The 20,202-nt window shown below is 43.8% G+C and overlaps 1 long non-coding RNA gene across 1 annotated transcript in view; it reads right to left on the reverse strand.

The window, feature by feature from the left end:
• LOC146592475 (uncharacterized) overlaps positions 1–20,202 on the reverse strand; it is a 104,057-nt gene that overhangs the window by 74,462 nt on the left and 9,393 nt on the right. The window contains exon 2 of the long non-coding RNA XR_014896573.1: positions 4,944–5,095. This is a non-coding gene — a long non-coding RNA (uncharacterized LOC146592475). The remainder of the gene's footprint in view (positions 1–4,943; positions 5,096–20,202) is intronic.

A 20,202-nucleotide genomic window follows, 5' to 3' on the forward strand; every position in this document is an offset into this window, starting at 1 on the left:
ACCCATCTTACTTCTTTGTGTCTCCCTACTATCCTTGTTTCTTTCTTGCTTCTTGCCAAGTCCATCACATATCTAGGCTCAACTAGACAGTTCTACAGATGGATTGATGCTGCTGCAAGACTGTCACTATGAGATATTCCTGTCTGGCTAATAAACACTTGATACACCCAATCCCCCATTACTGGTTTAACTGCTTTTCTACTGGAAAGCCAAGAGCTTCCCTAGGCAATGCAAGGGATTGCTACAGGTTCACGATACTCATGTGTTTTCAAGCTAATAGAAGAAATGGTATGTCTTGTTATGTTTTTGGTAGTTGAGAAAGGACCCAGCTACATGGGCTGTTCTGTGGGTACTGTCAGGCTTTGCCAATTGGATGCATGTGAGTGTGAATGATGCTTTCTGTCTTATGTCAGATAGATTGGTCATGTTTAAAACACTGTACATTAGTATCTTCTGACCCTGATGATACCTCATCACAGCTCCTCACAGATACCATCATTTAATCTGCCTCAGTCAGAGCAGTGTTCCTGAAAGACTTGTACGTATCTCTATAAAACCTAGGTGCTGGAAAAAAGGCTGCTCCACATCTCCAGAGCTCTCCCCAACCCTATGTAAAGTAATGGATCTCTTCTAAGCTTAACTGCTCTGCAGTAGAAGACAATTAGGAGCCTTCATTTTGCCTTTGTTTTCCCAATGGGATTCCAGCTGTRAGCTTATCACATCCACATCTGCCAGAAGAGAAAATCCCAAGGAGATTCCTCCATAAGTAGGGCCTAACATCGTTCAAATATCCTACTGGAAGATTCAGTCTTCTTGAATTCCTTTGGCTAACCAGAACTGGAGAGGTTCAGCCAGTGACAAAGATGAGGTGCTGGAAAGTGCAGTGAACATGATAAAATACCCCTTTTTCTTCTCTATTCTTCATTAAGTGATGGGAAGTAGACAACCAGCCTCTGTCTGATGGCCCTTAAAGACAGAGGAATTAAGCAAAGGTCTTGTCAATCCATAGCAGTTCAGGATTCCAGGCTATACTTAGCAGGAAACAAGTTCATTAGCCTTGGTTTTCTGACTGAGCTACTGGAGAGAAATTGCATTCTTCTCCCTGAATTCCTTTTGTGGTTTGAGATTGACAGAGTATCCTTCTTTCTGCACCAGAAATACTTAAGTTGTGTTGTTGTGTGCCACCTTCAGCCCCAGCAATAGTCATTTTTTTTTGTATATTATATATGTAAATCCCCAAGGAAACTGAAAAAAGTTTTGCGGAGTTCACCGAAACCAAACTGGATTCTCAGTAAGACAGGAATTAGGTGTGTTGAGAAAAGAACACCTCTAAGGGGAAATTCAGAGTTGCTCCCTGTATCTTGTGCCAAATCACTTTGTAGCCTCAAGGTCTTGGTGGCCAGCAGAGACTACATTACTCTATTAAGAAGAGGCTAGGAAACATGACTGAAAGTGCCAAAATGCCACTGCGTATGCAGTGTTACCCCTAGACCTCAACCATGGTTTGAATCACCTGCTCCTAGAAAACATACAATATAAAAAGAAAAGATCTGGAGAGACATAGGAAGACTTCCACACAGAAAACACTTAAAAAGAAGCCCTCTGATTTAGATTATTGGTAATTAAAATATAAGAGAGGAATATAAAACTATGATTGGTATGTGGCAATCCCTGATGACTTCATCATACTCTTAGGATAAGAGACTTTTACCTCTTTCCATTGTTCATCCAGTTGCCTACTCTGAAGTACATTCCCAGTCTGAAATACATTGAGTTGTTCTAGTAACATCTTCACAGGAACTTCTGGAACTACTCATAAGTTTTAAATTTTGGCACTTGCCCCAGGATGCTGCTGAGTCAAAACCCTATTTTGAACAACAGCCAGCTGACAGGACTGTCCCACTAGCTGCAGCAGGGCTCACTGGACAACAAAGCAACAGTTGTGAATCTCAGTCCCAGATTGGCAACTGACTCATCCTACCTTCATTCTTGCCAGTTTTAGTTTCCTCACACCAGAGTCTCTTCTTGCTTCTGTGAAATTGGCTCCAATCTCTGTAACCTGGGGGTGACTGTCTGCCCTTCCTTGAAGAGCATTCTAGATCTATGAATCAAGCTCTATCTGGGCTAAATTAAGCAAACTAATAGTCCTCAATTGCTCCAGACCCCACAGTGCTCCCAATCATTAATATGAGATGAGAAGCATTACTTCAGCAAAAAAAGGGGGATTTGTATCCAGAAGAGCCTAACGCACACTGTAGAAATTACACAAAAATTGTTTGCGGTGAGAACTTTGTATAGGAAAGTTGTCTTTCAAATCTCATCTTCATAAAAGGCTGTGCCATCTCCACAAAAATTACTGACACATTTACATTAAAAAATAGAATTCTTGGAAATATATTTTTCTTCTGTTAGTTGAAATGGAAAGAAGAAAATAGCCTGCGTTGGTTAAGTCTTTTGTCTACAATATAGCATAAAGGCCTTGGGGTCTTCTGCAGTCACATCAAGTATTCCTCCTTATTGTTACCTGCATGGGGAAAACAGCTTTTGCATCTTCCTAAATGGAGTGCAGGAGGATGTTTATGCAATAAGACAGATGGTGAAAACAGGAAGGACTTATTTTTCTTATTTAGACTGAAGTTCCTCCTACTAGCTTTAGACATTTAAAAGTTAGGTGACTAAACTAAGCAACTGCCTAGAGCGTTTAGTTAATGAAGAAAAGTAGCTACTTCCAAACAGGAATACCTTCCATATCTGGGACAGATAGGAATAAATATCCCATCTTTCTCCATTGCCTAAACTGATATCCATACAGCCTGCTGTGTAAATGCCTAAACATTAGACAGCTTAAAATAAGGTGAGTTCAGACTCACCTTGAGACTGACTTCCCACATAACATCAGCCATAGGACTCCCTGGATTAATTCATTCATTTAAAACAACTTTGTACTTACAACCTTTTCCCATTTTTCTAGGGGCAAGAACTGCATGTGCATGTGCATGGGTGTGCATTTGTGTGTGTGAAAAAGGAAGGGCCCACTGCGGCCTCCCTTAATTCTGTTTTATCTGAGATTGTATGCCATCAGGCACACAACACTTATATGTCATTAATCACATGCTCCTTTCCTGGACAAGCAGACCTTGTTGCTAGGAGGTGTTACAGCCTTTACTTCCTACATTCACCTTCTTCCATTTCCCATTTTGATAAGCCTAAATAATTGATTTTCCTCCTCTTGTTTTACACTTCATAGTGATATTCCTCCACTTCGAGTCATGAAATCTGAAGACCTCAAAAAAAATAAATAAAAATAAAAAAGAGAGGGAGAGAGAGAGGACTGAATCCTAAGGAAATCACCTTGGAAGGAAGGAAGTCCCAGATGACAACCACAACAACCCAGCAGCAGCTCCATTCTTCTTAGCATTTTATCTTGCTTCTGGAACTTGCTTGGTCGCTATCTTGGTAAAGCTGTGCCAGACCCCTCCAAGAGAGCAGTGGGATTTCCCTGTTCCATAATGTGGTGTTTCCCTCCTTGAAGCCTAACATAGGGCTGGTGGATCTTCTTGTTTTATGCTACCACAATGGCAGGCTTCTGTCCCTCCTACATCTGTCCCTTTTGCTCTTGGTGGGAGTTCTGTGTACTTTCCCACCCTGTCACTTCATCTGGTTGCAAAGCCACAATCCCACCACAGTTTTATTTGCCAAATGTGTTGCGTAATATTCAGCCTTGTGGGTTTACTCTAGAGCAAGGAAACAGAAAAGCTCCTCTGCGGGAGCAGAAATACCAGCCTGCTCTCTCTGAGCAGACTAGAAGAGGACTTTGGCCTCTTGACTTCTCGGTGATTTCAGAGTTAAACTTTAATAAGGCTTAAAGAATAGAGCAAAAATACTCAAAAATGCCAAAAACACTGCAAGTACTAAAAGGATATCCTTTTGTACTAACTACTCCGTCTGCCCAACTAACAGCCAGGGTATACCTGAGGGTACCACCAGGAGGTTATCTTGTGTCTACTACTCAGCAATGATCACATATATGATCATTGTTCCTAACTTTGTTTGGGGCAGGTCACACTTCCCATTAACATCCAAAACCCCTGCAATGTCCTGTGGCTGCTTTCCCCATACCAGTTGACAATTCCCACAGTGCCTCTGCACAGCATTACCAGGTCCAGTTAATAAGCCCTGGTAAGCTTATTAACTTGTGTCCTCCTCCACACTTACCATGGAGCAGGAAGCTCTGGATTAGATGCAGGTGGCTGAAGCATGAACACATCTATTGTTTGGTGGGAGGAAAATTCAGAAAGGATGTGGAGCAAATATGGTCACCATGTTCCATCCAGTCTTCAGCCCAAAAGTAGGCTTTATTATATAATATTTGCACAGGGGTAAACCAAAGGAGAGCATCTAGCTCTCATGGTTAACATGCTAACTTCCCCCAATGCATTTAGGCAGTGCTGTTTTGTGGACCAGCAACAAGGTGTAAACATCTCGGCTCCCACTCAAGTAACATTTCTGGCCTCATTAGGTAATGACAACCAAGTGGGAAGTATTTGGGATCTTCTGTGAACATTCATAGCAGTTGCAGGAAGTGCATATTTAGGGTCTCTAGCCCATTCTAGGCCATGTCCAGATTAAGGCAGCTGCCAGGGAGCCCAAAGATTGCATAACGGCATGAAAGCAGCTGAGCTAGGTCTGACCACACGTCCATCTAGCCCAGCAGCCTGGGGAAAGTAAGCACAGTACATATCAGGAGTATACTGTAAGAACAGTATATATTTTTCCCCTGCACTGCCACAACATACTTAGTCCCTGCATTCTGATTAATTCCTAGTGATTTTCTCTTTCATGAACTTGTCCAGTCTCCCCTTAAAACCATCCAAGCTTTTCTGCATCCATGACATCCTCTGGCAATGAATTCAACAGATCCTGCCCGTCGCACAAGGAACTACCTCCTTTTGTAGGTCCTGACCCAGCCTTCYACTGGCTCCATGTGATGCCCTTCTCTTCTTGCTGCAGAAGAGTGCATGTTCAGTTCCAGTACAGCCTCATGGTCCACTCTGCATTCCAGCACTGCCATAGACTTCTTCCAACACCAGTACATCTGTAATGTTCATATGGCAAATATAAGAAACAGGAACAGTTGCAGTGAAAGAGTTAAAGCTCAGCTCTTTAGCCTGCATATTCCACTGCTCTACTCCCTTTTTGCAGAGTTAATACTCCACACATGTTCTGTACTAGACAGGTATGTGAGACAAGATAGTGATCAGCTGACGCATTTCAGAGTTACAAACAGGCTAGGAGTGCTATTTTCTGAGACTTCCTCACACACACCAGGAGAAAACCTGCAAAGTATTAAGGAAAGAGACAGCTCAACATGTAGGAGCATGATGCCTAAGCCATGGTTCTTCTCTGCACGAGTAAGGAGAAAGTGAGAAAGTTTTCTTCAGGCTTTTCTAACTGAAATGTGTATGAATAGCTGAGATTGAGGAAGAAGCTGCCCCCTGCCAACACACACACAATCCTTTCTTCCATCCATATCTCCTCAGGGCAACTAAGTTTCTGGTTAAGCCCAGTGTTGAGTCACTGAGGTATAAATTCAAACTAATATGAAAATCTTCTTCCTTGACAACAATCCAAAAAAGCACAGATCAGCAGGAGAGATGAGGGAAAAAAAAAAAAAAAAAAAAAAAAAAAAAAGTAAGAGTGTCATGGCTGACAGCCCCAGAAAAAGGTCTTACAGAAGGTATCTCAGCCGTTTTTCTCTGCAATAGCCTTCCCTGGCAAAATCAGGTCCATGTCCTTCCTGACGCCCAAGGCCCAGCAACAACAAACCCAAAAGGATTAATGCTTGTTCCTGAGAGATGCCAAGCAACCCTCCAATCCCACTTAAATTGGGAGACTTGCAGAGAGCTTTGCAGCTGGCAGGATGAGGCCTTTGGGGTCTTGGAAGAAATATCCCCCTTTACAGCTGGAGATGAATGAAAGCCACCTGAGCCCTTGTCCCATGCTGTGATGGGTGTCAGGGCTGCTGTCAGAACTGCTCTGGCCAATTTTTACAATGGTGCCATTATCCATCAGCCATCTGGCATGCACAGCCTCTATTTTTTCTGCATCCAGCCCTGTGTTGGCCGATGTTAGGTAGAAAGGGAGGTTGTGGGGGAGAATAGAGGTTTGACATCTCATCCTTTCTCTCCTTTGCTGACATTCCTCTGGCTTGCAAGTCTGACAAACCAATGACAGAAGAAGATTTTTATCAGGTAATTTCTTTGCAAGGACATAGGTCACGTGTTTTTAATTTGTTTCTTTTAATACTCCAATGACAACATACCAGGACATTTCCCAGGAGGCAGAAAGGAAAAGTCTGTTCAGTAAAACGAGGGAAATTCTGGGTTTAGTTTTGCTGTTTGTGGGAGATGGACACATCCTCCAAAATATCCTTGAGGGTCTCTGATATCCTTGGTTATCAAAAAAACCTCTCCTCATTGGTGATGGCAAAGCAGTCGGTGTCCTGCAAAGGGAAGGCAGTGAGGGAATGAAAGGCTTCAACAGATTATTGTCACGCAGGTTCAACATTCTTATTGCTAGTGGAGGCTGAGCTCATCCATGCACTTGTTTCCTGGAAAGAAGAGAGACTGATTGCCTCAACAGATGATACATATTGCTGTTATTCATTATTTTAGGACCCAAAGCAAGGGGGGTCTGATTGTTCTCAGCACTGTATTAAGAGAATACAGAGAAGTGCTGGTAACCAAACTCAACATGAGAGGGGCTCCCTCATACCCTGCCCCTCTGCTGGGTGGTCTCTGGGAGGCTTGTGGTCTTCTAGGGGACAAGGCTCAACTGTCTAGCATTTTTCAGACCAGATGAGTCCTAAAAGCAAAGAAGAAAGGAAAATCAAGCAAGCAAAGGAGCTGCCCCAGGCAGCTGGCCTGCACCGCTGAAGCCTTGGGCGCTGCAGAACGGTGTTCCTCTCTGAACTGGCTCAGTGGTTTCTGCCAAGGGCAGACTCATCTAGAAGTTTGTCCAAAGACAGCATGTCTCACTCTCTGAGTTTAATGTGACGCCTTTTGGTCTCTGCAATTCCCTTAGCACCTCTGAAAGGCACATGGATTTGATTTTGGCAGCTGTTCAGTGGGCCACATGTTCGGCTGATCTGGATGATGTGATTGTTTTGGGGAGGACTTTCCAGGAACATTAAAATTGCCTGGAGGATGTATGTAGCTGGCTGGAGCAGGCTGGTCTGAAAGCAGAAACCCATCCAACTGTGACTAGTTATGGTCCCAGGTGCAGTCTGTTGGTTGTATCGTTTCTGCACATGGGTGTGCCTCCATATCTGACCAAGACAGATACATTTAACAAACTAACTCTGGAAATGGCAGCTGAAAGGAGACACTATGGCCCGGCATAAGATTTGTGAGTCCTAATTTTGCTCCGTATTATCTGGCAAAAGAGAAAGAAGGGGAGGGAGACATGAAAGAGCAGCCTGAATCTGAATTTTCAGCCTTAGGGTTAGTCTGTAGCACATTTTCCACCTGAARTGCTTGGGCGCATGGCAGTGGTAAGATGCTGGTCCCATTATCTATTGACTTTGCTTCCCTTCTCCAGTAGGTTTGACATTAGGACCTAGAAAATGAAGGCAGGGTGCATCCTTACTGCAGCCGTTTCAGAGAGGTGACATAGACAGCTGGTGAGCTGCACATCACAGCACTCACAAGAACTCAGAAGAAGGAAATGCAAGGATTTTTTTTTGAATCAATTGGTGAAAAAGATTAAGTGATGCTCTTTGGAGAGAGGTTCAGGGCTCCGTTCTAGCAAAAAGATCCCGAGCCCAGGCCTCAGCCCATCAATCTGTCATGAGTAGGAGTGGTTAGACCCATAGGGACAGTGTAACAGCTATGAGTCACACCGGCTACCAATAATCAGAGACACTAGATCCTTTGGTCTGGATGCAACATGCTCATATCAGACTGTTCTTTGTAGAGGGGAGAAAAGTAGATAATGAAACAGAGATTTCCACTGCCACACTTGGCTGGTGGCACTCCAGAAATACGTCTCAGTGTTGAGACAGATTTTCTATCCTCATGAAAGCAACAGACAGTGCTTTGCCAGCTTCTCCAGACATGATAAAAAGATGAATTAAAGTAACCTTACATTTGATTAGCAAGATTTAAAATGACCAATGAGAGGAGTATTTCCAAGTGAGGCCACCAGAATAAAATGAACAGTCCTTGTTCTGACTCCTTGATCCTTCATCTCAGAATCAATCCCTTCTTCAGGAGTCTCCTCCTCAGCCAGCTCCTTCCTGTCCATCTCTCAGCATCCTCTTAATGGACCTGTTCTGCTAGCCACCTCCCAGGAAGGGCASAGATACCTCTTGCAGGGACAAATCCTGAGCTGGGATCAGGATTCCTTTTTATACAAGTCTTGTATAACACAGACTTCCTCTCACAAACACTTATGGCAGTCAAAACCCTCCTTTGAGGCTCATCACATTTCTTCCTTATTTGTAATAAGCTTCAGCAAAACTCATTGTCCACCTAGTCCATGTGTCCAAGATCATGTAGTAGGAAACCCAGAGTGTGCATGAAAGCAATTGTGTTTTGCTGTTGGATGTGAACTAGATAAAATGCAAATCAGCGGCCACTCTGGTAACTTAGGTGGTACTGAGCTTTACTGTGCTTCCCTCTTTTCCCTTGTGTTATAAATAAACATGGGGGAAGGATGGCCTCTCCTACACATCAAGAGATGCTGATAGCTCATTCAGGCTGCCAGATTTGGCTAGGCCATTCTGTTTATAATAACTTACAAATCTCATCTCTTAAAAAATATGAACCACATGCTGCCGAATCACTCAGCTCTGCACGTCTGGGACAATCTATCAAGCTTAAGCCTAGTAGAGAAATCCAACAGAAAATGGACATCAGAGTGGGGTATCAAAAAAGGACTAACAATCTGGGGATAGTCAGCCCCTGTACAGCTAGAAATCTCCATTTGAAATTGTCTTAGGCAGGAGCCCTGGCTCATTTCCTTTCAAGACTTTGGTACAGAGCTATCAGCTTCTCATTTTCTACATTCACATGCTACTTCTGGCACCCTGGACTCTGGTACCACCAAAATCCAGGAGCACTTCCAGTCTCATGGTTTGTCATACGTCCTCAGACACCAAGTCCTCCATCATTAGGCTACCATAACTGCACTGAGGAGCGTCTGCCTCTTGCATCAAGGCCTTCTGATGGATGGAAGTATTGTTTCATTATTACTGATTACAGCAAGACAAAATGAATTATTCACAGCAAGTCTGGGTTACAATAAAGCAGCTGATGCTGGGTCTCCTGAGAAAATTAAAACATCTAAGTTTGAAGAGCAACATGAATTTAAGAGCTAACAGCCAGCTGAAGGACTACAGGCAGCCTAGTAAAATGGCAAAGTTGGCAGTTTCTACCTTTCCTGAATAGCTGAGTATCTCATGCTAAAGAGAGGTAACATCCTTTAGTCACTTTATGGGCCTTAATCCCAGGCACTGCACTCAGTAAGAGAATCAAACCTCCCCCAGCTTTGCACATTCTGCGCTGCAGTCCCATAAAGCACGCTGTTGCACCACATGCAGCTAAACACCAACTGCCTGCCAGCAGCTCAGTTGCACAAAATGGGATTATCATATCAGCACAACAGTGTTTCTGTGCACAACTGGACATTTGTCCCCAGGATTCAGCCACCTCCACTGTTAGATCCAGCCTCTGAAAAACATGAGAGCATTGTATTATAGCCCAGGCCTGAGTGTGACCTCTGGCAGCAAGAGATCTGAATGCTAGAAGGAAGATTTCAGAGCCAACACCATGAGGTCAGTATGTGCAAAGATGGCTGGAATTGGCCTAAACTCCTGGCACTTCTGTAAATAAAAAGTGTCAGAACATATGGACCATCTCATGCAATTACACAGCACTTGATGCAGGAAACCACTGTTTCCCAAGGTTGACACTCTTTCTCCCCGTCCCTTTGTCAAAGAGTGCAGCTTGTTAAGGAGCTCTGCTCTGCAGCAATAGTGTCAAAGCCTGACAGATAATGTAAGACAGAAACATAATACACAAAACAACTCTCTACCAGGCATATCTGGATGCAGTGTAAACCTCACTTCTTTGTCGATGTAATAGTATGCATTTATTTCTCCCTCTGGGAAAACTAAAAAAAGTTCAGACCCATGCAACATCAAGAACAACAAAAACTCCTGTGATTAGCAATGTGGGAACACTGCTAAAAGAAGAGACCATGCAAAACATGGACCAGTTTAAATAAAGCAAGTGTTACACCCACCCTTATTCAAAACAGAAGCCAAATCTCCTTTGGCCAGGTTTTCCCTGAGATGAATCCAAGAAGTAGGAAAAGAGGAACACAGAACTGCAGGAATACTGCTCACAATGGAGATTACCCCCACCTGCAACTTCCAGGATGTTACCCCAACAGTTACTACCTTCCATACTTTCAACAGACTTCCTAATCTCCACTCTCCTGTCATGTTCACCTGCTTTGTGACAAATATGACAGCTTTTTCAGTTCTCAGCTGAGCAAATGTCCTGGCCACAATCAGGACTAAATCAATATACTTCCTAAAATCCCTACTACCTCCTTTCCTACCACCTTCCCTGTTTTGCCTCATCCTGCCTGCCACCAGATCAGTTTGAAATGCCAGACATGCTTTAGCTAGCCAGTAGGAAATACTGGAGTAGAGAACACATGGGACTGGCCATCCTTGTTCTGCCTTGCGTGACCTATGCATTTTCCTGCTGTCCTGCCATCGCAGTAGATTTCAAAATAAGCTGACACCAGCCTCTCCTCTTCTCAGATGGTTCACATCCAGTATGTTATATATAAGCACAGATGGCTCTGTACCACGTGTTAATTGGGGATTGTTCCTTTTTATCTGGTCACTGAGGCTTGTCTTGGGCAAGGGCTGCCTAATTTCTTCCTCTATGATTTCAGAGTTTTGTATGAAGTTAGGTGGCAGAACTAAATGACTGGTCAATGAGCCCTTAAGAATGCCCTGAATTGCGTGACCCACAAAGCAGTCTATGGCTGTGCAGTCAAACATGCCTGTAGCTTTTCACGGCTATTATCCCATTTGTACTGGACAGCAGAGTTACGCAAGATGTACAAAAATGTGACCCGAGTCTTCTCCCCAAAACAATGAGAAAAATGGATTTAAAGTAGAAGAGGCTATGTTTTTCCTACCAGTTCACCCTCTCTGTCAAGTCCCTAAACACTGGGATGATAGAAAGGGACCTAGAAGTGAATAAGCCCAGCATGTGCTTTAGGCACTTTTTATCACACACTTCTTAGAGCTACATAACATCCATGCACCATTCTGCCCAGCTGAGAGTGACACACAGGAAAGCTTCTGCTCAGAACAGTTTATGCCTCCCTATATATGTTTATCAACCATTGCCTACACATAATTATAAAGCATAGGCCAGTATGTTACACTCAGAGAAGTGACTCCTTTTGAATGCCTCTGAATGGCCTCTGCAGGCCACTACAGCTTCTCTCTCCCTGCTTTCTTTCCCTCACTCCCTAAATCATTTAAGCCCATTCAGCACACTTGCCAGGCAGCCAAAAAGGCAAGAGAAAACCCTGGAGATGTTACAGAAGAGCTTGCTTTGAAGTGTAGGAAGAATGAAGAGAGAGGAAACAGTTCCTAAGAAGGCAGCAATGCTGCAAGCCCGATGATGGAGCAGTGCATCCCACAGCAAAGGAGAAGGGAGAAGAAAGGAAGATTTCAAAGCAATGACCAGGAACTCTGGTTCTGCAGGATGATCAGTTATAGCAGTCACCTCACTCATGTTGAGCTGTCAGCAAGGAACAGGCTTCACAAATTCCTCAGCACACCTAGCTATGTTCTTTAATCCAGCACGGCTCATCACACCAACTCCATTCCCCCTCATGGATGTAGTCTGCTGGCAGGTTCATGGGAATGCTGAGCTGTGTGATTCCTTTCCACGACAACCCTTAAGAGGGAAAGTAACCTTTGGCTAGGATATCCATCACCTAATAAATTCCCTTAAAGAGGCTTCTGACAATCTTCCCCAGGACTTCACATTTCAGTTACACATAGAATCATAACTTTCTGGTGGCAGGGGCAACTCTTATGCAGCTGAAGCTATTAGTGAGCATTTCCTAACACAGAAACATTTTTGACAGAGAAATGAACTACCCAGTTGCAAAATATTATGCAGGTATTCCTTAGATGGCCACCAAATCCACATCAGTCTGGAATGAATGAAGCAAGCAAATAGCCCTTCGACTCTGCCATCTAGTCATGTCTCAGCAGTGGAGCACTCCTTTGCCTTTCCTCCAGAGCCAGGCATCATTAGCATCACTAGTGTGAGGAAGTCTTCGTCAAGAACATGACCACATTGTTTCAGGGCGTGTACAAACACAGCTAAAAGATAGTGTTTGCTCCCAAGGAGTCCAAAATCATGTGTAAAACACTAGATGAAACAGACTGATTGAAAGAGAATGTACAGAAATAAAAGATAATATTGCAATATGTCATTGGCGTGTCTCCCTTTCCTCAGTGTGTTACACTCTTGATCCTGATAATGTGATGTCTCATTCACAACACTGGAAATACTGGCCATGTATATCCTCATAACTAAGAGATTAGAGACCATAATCTGGGATCCAACTGGTATAACCCAGAGCAGCTACTCATAACTAAATTCTCTTCTCCTCCCTCCTCCAAACCATGATAACCACCTCCCATGCTTAATGGGAATGGCCCCTCGCACATGCTGTCCCCAGTCCAAGTCTATGAAACACACGTACTAGCTGGCAAACTAAAAGGAAGTATTTATTATCCCCACTGCATGAGGCTAGGAAGTTAAGATGACATGACCACAGGGAGAATCAGTGTCAGAAACATGTCTCTCCCTTCCAAGAGTCACACAAAGAAGGAAAGACAATTATTTTTCAGGTCAGGATTGGTCCATTCTGGATACCTATTGCTTTTAATGTATCATTTAGTATTAGTTATTACCTAAAGCTCAATTTCATATCAGGGTCTAGGCACCTAAATCCTAACTTCTAGAGCTGCATGCCCTCATGGGTGTCTGCCAAGTGACAACAAATGCTGGCTGTATATGCAGACAACCACTACCACACACAGTGAAGCCTCCTCAGCAGGTATTAGTGCCCTTTTTCTACTACTATGTTGTTGGTGCTGCATACACAGCCCTAGCAAAAATAGCCTGCAACAAGTTACTGCAGTGTTCAGTAGAGGCCTTTTGGCATAGGGTGCTTTAGGAGGATCAAGTTAGTTCCAGCTGAGTCCCAGATGTTCCGCCACAGCTTCTGATTCTGCACAAACTACTGAACTGGAGACCATTAATACCAAATCTCCACTTCAGTGGTATCTTAAGCCACATTTGGACTATGGCTGGAAGTTAAGCCACTGGAGGTGTTTATCTCCAGTACCATGGCTTGCATTATAGGGAGTCCAGATCCAGTAGTCCTGGATAGTAGACAGTGTCCATGAATCATTACCCCTTTGAGTTAGGATGTGTTTGTCACACCTCCTTTAAGTAATTATAACTAACAACTTTAAGCTACAAGATTACATCAGCTGTGGGGTGACAGCTCCTGAAAGGCCTGTGACTCTCATAGGTAATGACAGGCYTCCTGTGTCAGAGAAGCAATACTGTTAATGGATGTACCCATTTTACACCTTGGGAAAGAATAAACCATCACATCAACATTAGCAATTGCATTGTCCTCTAGAAAATGAGCCAGTAAAACATAAACTGCAACTCCAGCCAGTCAAGCCCCTCTCACAAATACTGTGCTTCTAATTATAGCCACTGCCTTGCCTAGATGTAAAACTTCGCTGTGTACGGCTGCAATGACAGATTTTTAACACTGACTGTTTGTACTTCTGTCATTTTTCTCTACTGCTATGGAGCATCTGCAGAGAGGAAATGGGATTTATTTTTTTGAGTGATACAAAGTGAGTGGGGAACAGTGAGAAAAGAACTGCTAATTTGACCTTGAGCACTGGGAGAAAACATAACACGCAGACTGTATAAAGATTCCTCTTGAAGAAAAATAATAATAATAAAAAAAAATCTTTTTGTTCCTCTACCAGAGAAGACCATAAAAATCTGCTTCTGCAAAGCTCAAGTGGATTTCACAGCCAAAGCGAGGTCATTTAGAAACTGTTGCCAGGTCAAGTTTTCACTTTGAACATTTTCACAGTTAAAGCAGGATCCAGGACACGTAAGAAAACATAGCCCCAGACTTTCCACTTTAAATTGTTTCTTCCTTGAACTATAAGATGCAGAAAAAGAGAGAATAATTGTGCAGAGGGAGGAAGTGGCAGGCCTTGGGTGATTTGTTTATCTAGGAAATCTCAGCATCTGCTCTCTTCAGCAAAGTTCCCATTGCATTTTTTTTAAAAAAAAAATCCATTTTCCAGCTGTGTAGCACAAAGCACAGGCAGGTCAACAGCCTTGCCGAAGATCACAGAATGAGTCAGTCGCTCTGGAGAGATCAGAGCCCAGACCCCACTGTGTGCCAGCTCTTTGTGCTTTCCTCTGGTTTAGAATTCATTTCAACCCCAGGTCTAAAACCAGGTGAAACAGGACTGATTCCAGGCTGCAGWCTATGGTGGAGGTTTATGAAGGACACAATTATAATGCCGCCAGGATGCTATGACACCAAACACCATGGACTGAAGCATGTTTAGCTGATATTTACGCACTGGGGCACTCGTGTGTCCGCCCATTATTTTGCACCAATTTTTCAACTCATTGGTCCTTTTCAACAAAATCTGTCAGCATTGCAAGGTCTTTGAAGATCTAATATTCCTACAATTTTCATGAAAAWTGGAAATCAAATGGATAAGAGAAACTGAAATTAAGTACCTGCAGCAGGAGGTACATCACACAGGAGTGGAGCCACTGAGACACCAGTAAATCTATACAAAATTGGGGTGTAGCAAAACACACGTTATRGCTACACTTGTACACGTAAATTAAACAGGGCATGGGCTCAAGCACTAGCAGGTGACTGTGCTATTTCGTTGCTAGTGCCCTCCTTGTCACAGCTATGGCAGCATCTTCCAGACCTAGGCCAGGTCACATAGGCCACAGCGTGCTCCTGGGAGTAACATGGAAGACATCCCCCTGGTTTGGGACATCTGGGCTTTGTCTAGGCCAGGTTATGCAGGCTCCCAGACAACTTGCAGCGGGGCCCACAAACAACAGCCAAGGAACGGCCGGCCATCACCCTCCCCGAGGCCTGCAGCGCCACCCTCGCCTCAGGGGGCCGCAGAGGCCGCGGAGTGTGTGTGGCCAAACAGGATTGGTCGGCACAGAGCCAGGTGGCGAGGCGGGATTGGTCAGTGGCAGAGCCAGGTGGCGAGGCAGGATTGGTCGGCACAGAGCCAGGTGGCAACGCGGGATTGGTCAGAAGCCCAGGCCCTTGGAGGTGAGAACTGGGCTTTGGGTGCACCGGCTGTTGCCTGGTCGGGCGCTTTGCTTGCTCAAAGGGATCCGCACAATGTTGCCAAAGTGAAATGTCTTTGTGCTCATATTRAGCAAAGTGCTGGCCATAAATTTTAACTGCTGAAATGACTAGGGAAAAAATTATTTATAAAACAGTTTTGAGGTATTCAGAAAAAAAAAAATCTGGTGATTTGCCAGCAGTGGATCTTGGTTTGTTATTGTAGAGTCACTCAGAAGCAACAGCTGGCAAGGGGGAAAGCAATTTGTGAGCCCTGAGCCACGTTGATTAATTGTGGCTGAGTTGCACAGAGATAGTGGGGTCTTTTATTAGGAGGTTGCTCAAGGGTACAGGGCTTGAACAGAACAGATTATTATTGGAGRGCTGCTTGTTAACAGAAACTATAGAGCTGTTTATGAAGAGGGGACTCTGGTGCTCTGAACAGGATATTCATGAACACTGCACTATAAAATGGTTTGTTGTTGTGGTCATGCGCTTTGGGCTGCTAATATTCGTGGGCACACTTGTGTGGGCATGTTCAGTTTATTTAGAAAATAAAAGCATTGAAGCACTTGCTTTCTGGGGRGAGGGGGGAAGCATGGAGCAAGAATGACTCCAACTGTGCAAATATTGAAGAGAAAGGAATGAGCATGTCTCGTTTTGCTTTTACAAGCTTTTAAATGACAAAGTGAAAAATGTGAAACTATGGGCAGTGCTATGCTTGCCATTGCCTGGGGTCCCCAGCACAGCAGAAGGCTGCTAAACCAATAATCTTGCTTTTCTGACCTTGCAGCCTTCTAACAAATCCTTTCTACTTTAGCAGGATTTGCTTCGGAGACCTCAGCTTTGTAATCTGGTACTCTGGTAATGTCCTCATTTAACAGACCAAGGCCAGATCCTGCACATAGCTCCACTGGCGCAGTCCCATCACTTTTGGTGCGGCTGCTCTGGCTGAGAGCAGAGTATGACGTTTTTGCCATTAATCTCATCCCCCTTTCCTATTGTATTTCATTTTACGGTGCCTTGGAAACCAGGAAACCTGTGTGTCTTCAGCCATTTGATGTAGAGGAAATGTAGTCGCTTAACTAATCTGTTCCCTCAACAGAGGGCTTTTTTTTTTTTTTTTTTTTGGTCTCATGATGCTTATGGAAACTGCTTATGGTACAGAGGGAAAAGATTAGGGATGGTAACTCAGCAGCCACTTACATCATGCTCAGTTACAACCGTATCCAGGCAGCTCCAGGAGCAAAGTCCTGAGTCCAAACTTTGTCTAAGGCCATTCTCCAGCTACCCTTTCAGCTAGAAGAACTGCCTTTCTGGCTATTTCACTAGCTGGAATAGATACAAACGTAAGTGAACTGAGGCCATCCCATGCAGGCTACAGCCATACCAGGGTGACTGCAGCCATCCGGTCCTGCCTGATCCTGGAAGCCGAGCAGCCATCAGAGTGCTCCAGAGCTTGCTGGAAAACCAGCAGGAGTCCAAGGCACAAAAGACAGGCTATTTCAGAGGAAGAATTGAAGGCACTTGCCTTGTGAGGACTGGAGCAGTCTCCACTCAGTCCAGTAAACCTGGAAAAGGCAAGAATGTGATTTTTGAACATCTGCCAAAACTCTTAGGCCTGGGGACATCTCAAATCCCCCCACACCTAATGTCAATTCTGAAAAAAATCAACAGCTACCTTGAATTAGGCAAGCAACTTGTAGATGAGTAAAGAGAGATGGTATGGAGTCTGCATACATAGATAATTAAGGTGTACAGGCTACTACATTGATTTGGAAGGATGAGATGGTGGAAGGATGGAGATGAAGGTCCTACATAGCCTTCACTGTGACTTCTCCAATATCTTTTACCACTCCACTTGATGTGTTCAGGTTTAGGAAGGTTTCAGTAGACAGCAAGATATATAATACAAAAGCTGAAAATTTTGCCCACTGTTTGAAAAGATAAGAGTTTAAGAGACAGACAAAGAGGTCTTAAAGYGATGGGGAAAGTAAAGAACAGTACCATTCTTAGAATTGGAAACCTTAAAAAAACCTCAAGGATCTGACAGTAAGTAGTCTGCTTGAGGCAGAGTTAGAGCAGAGAGAATAGTTACAGGAGCCATTCACCTGGGAAAGCTGCTACAGTAGAGTTTACATTGGATCAGGCTATCTTGAGAGATTTCTGCAGGAAGATTGAAGAGGCTGATGAAAACTCAGGAAAAAAGAGTACAAATGGGCCATAAAAGTGAAGGCAAGTAGGAGGCATGAATTTATTCCTTTGGCCTAAATTCATGCACAGGTTTTTGCTCAGATATTAAATTCTTGTTCTCCTGAGGAAGAATCCATCATTCTCTGGTATATGAATGTCAGCAGAGTTAGTACCATTGCCAGGATGCTTGTTTACTGTGCAGTTTTCTAATGTGACATTTCAACACCAAGAAAGGGCTCTCCAGATCTTTCGTTCTGCAGGCAGGGAAAAGATCTCTGCTGCTGTTCTTAATTCAGTGGAAACTACTTGCTGTTCATGGCACTGTATTTCTAAGTCTACCCTGTCAAGTTGATGCACATTTCGCTTGAGCGCTCACCCTGTGTTGTCCATTTTACCTATGCTAGTTCATTCCCAGGTTCCCATCTGAAGTGCAAAAATTAGCTGCGCTAGAGGAAGCCCAATATCTTAGGGCACTATTTATAGCAGACTTTGCTCCAAACAGAGGGATGGCAGCCAGTGTCTATGGGTCCCAAAGGGATGTGAGACCCACTGCTATAGAAAAGCTCTTTGGAATTCCTTTTCCTGTGGGGGCTAACTTTCCTAGCCTTGTTCTCATTACCTTTCCCTCACTAAGCAGCAAGCAGCTAGCTGATGTTTTCTTGAGATGCAGCAAAGGCAGCAGAGCATTGCGAACAGTGCCTTCAGAGATGCAACATCACATGTACCAGAGCATGCCTYTGGTTTGACTGAGCACATGGGAAGAATATTGAATTAATTCTTGATACAATTAGATGCATCATAACATGAAGACATCACCCACTAGCATGAGCATGTTGAGTCACTACATTTCCCAGTGCTGCAAAGTGCAAGAACTATAACTGTTTCCCAGCACAAACTCATGAGAGTGCTGGCTCCAGCTGAGACACTTGTGTTTTCTGCTCACCCTCCCACTAGCTTTTCCAAGCAGTCAGCATTAGTGCTAGGCACAAACATGTCACCCATTCTCCCTCTCTCTCTCTCCCTCTCTCTCTCTCTCTCTCTTAGGATCTACCAGAGCACAGCTGTAAAAGGAAAATAAGACTAGTGCAGAGAAAGCTATGTGCCTTCCCCAGGTTGTGAAACTTATTTCATATGGGTCTGTGGAGAATCAAAAAAAGAGGAAAGAAGGAAAAAGGAAGTGATGGCTTGGACTAAGTTCAGGCCTTTGATGTGTGCTCTGAGTTACCTTCTTTATACATATATATATGTATATATATGTATGTACGTATATATGTGTATATAGTATCTCTTTTTTATTATTTCTTTTAATATTGAATGAAACAATGACAGATTTTATGGGCCAGTTTCAACTCTTCAGGCTGGTATATCAAAGAGGCTATTTGTCAGAGGATGTTAAGAGGCTGGAAAAGTAGCAAGGACTCTTGTTAGGTCGACCATTAGTGATGCTCTGCTCCACTGGGAAGGCCAGCAGGACCTAAAGAGGAGTCAGGACATTTCCTAGGGAAAACAGTGCAAGGGAAAGAATGCTTTGTTCACAGGCTGAACAGGTCTTCTTTCACCAACCACAACCTTATGCACTTGGAGAATGGGCCAGATTTGGTCAGGCCAGCTCTGACATAGAATTCACGCACAGACATCGAAGTCTCTTGGTCCTGCAAGGTCTGAGCGGGCCGTAATTCCCCTCTCACCTCTGTAACTGACTCCCCTACATAGAACTCTCCTGGATATTCAACTTTCCAAAGAACTTTGCTCATTTTTCCAGTTGTTCTCCATTATTTATGCATTCTGCCACATCAGGGACAAGCCTTTTGAGGCTGAGACCATGTGAGGTACACCCTCACTTCCAAGAAAGCCCAGAGATGGCCCATCCATTCTGGAAGCAGTGAATGTCTCCACCAGATTTCCCAGATCTCATGACATCTTTACAGGAAAGAAAAATTGTGACTGTAAATAATTCTAAAGTTAACATGACAGGCATCTGGCTGCTTGCTGAATTTGTGCCCTACAAACCCATGGTGTGATCTCAAGAGCAAGCCACACAGGTGTGGTTGCAGTAACAAGTATTTGAATCTCACCTTGGCCATACTATGGCAACCAAATGAGTTAGGTTAGCACATGCTAGTGAGGCCCTGCATCTCTTGGCCTATGTGTAACATGGCTACTGCTGTGCAATCAGGGTAGTAAGGGGGGCTACCTCTGCAAGCAGTTTGTCAGGAGTGCAAGAAAGATATGTATTTGACTTACAGRTACCACATCTGGCTTTCTGTTTTGATTTCTATGGTTGTCTGCTAATGGAGCCGGCAACAGTGGAGTGGAAAAGGAAGCTAGAAAAGGAGAGGCGGGACAGCTGTTGGTCCTGGATGGACATACATACAGATAATTATTGCCTTTAGGATCCTACAGGATGGGTAAATTGTAGGGGAAGCTGTAATGTGCTATAAAATGAATATGTCTTGTTGAGGCCATGATTTGTCACAGCCAGGAGAGTTATGAATTTTAGTTCAAGAGTCAGTATTGTTTTAG

The sequence above is a fragment of the Rhea americana genome, unplaced genomic scaffold (assembly GCF_003343005.1).
Source record: "Rhea americana isolate MKP2758 unplaced genomic scaffold, rheAme1 scaffold_33, whole genome shotgun sequence".
NCBI lineage: Eukaryota > Metazoa > Chordata > Aves > Rheiformes > Rheidae > Rhea > Rhea americana.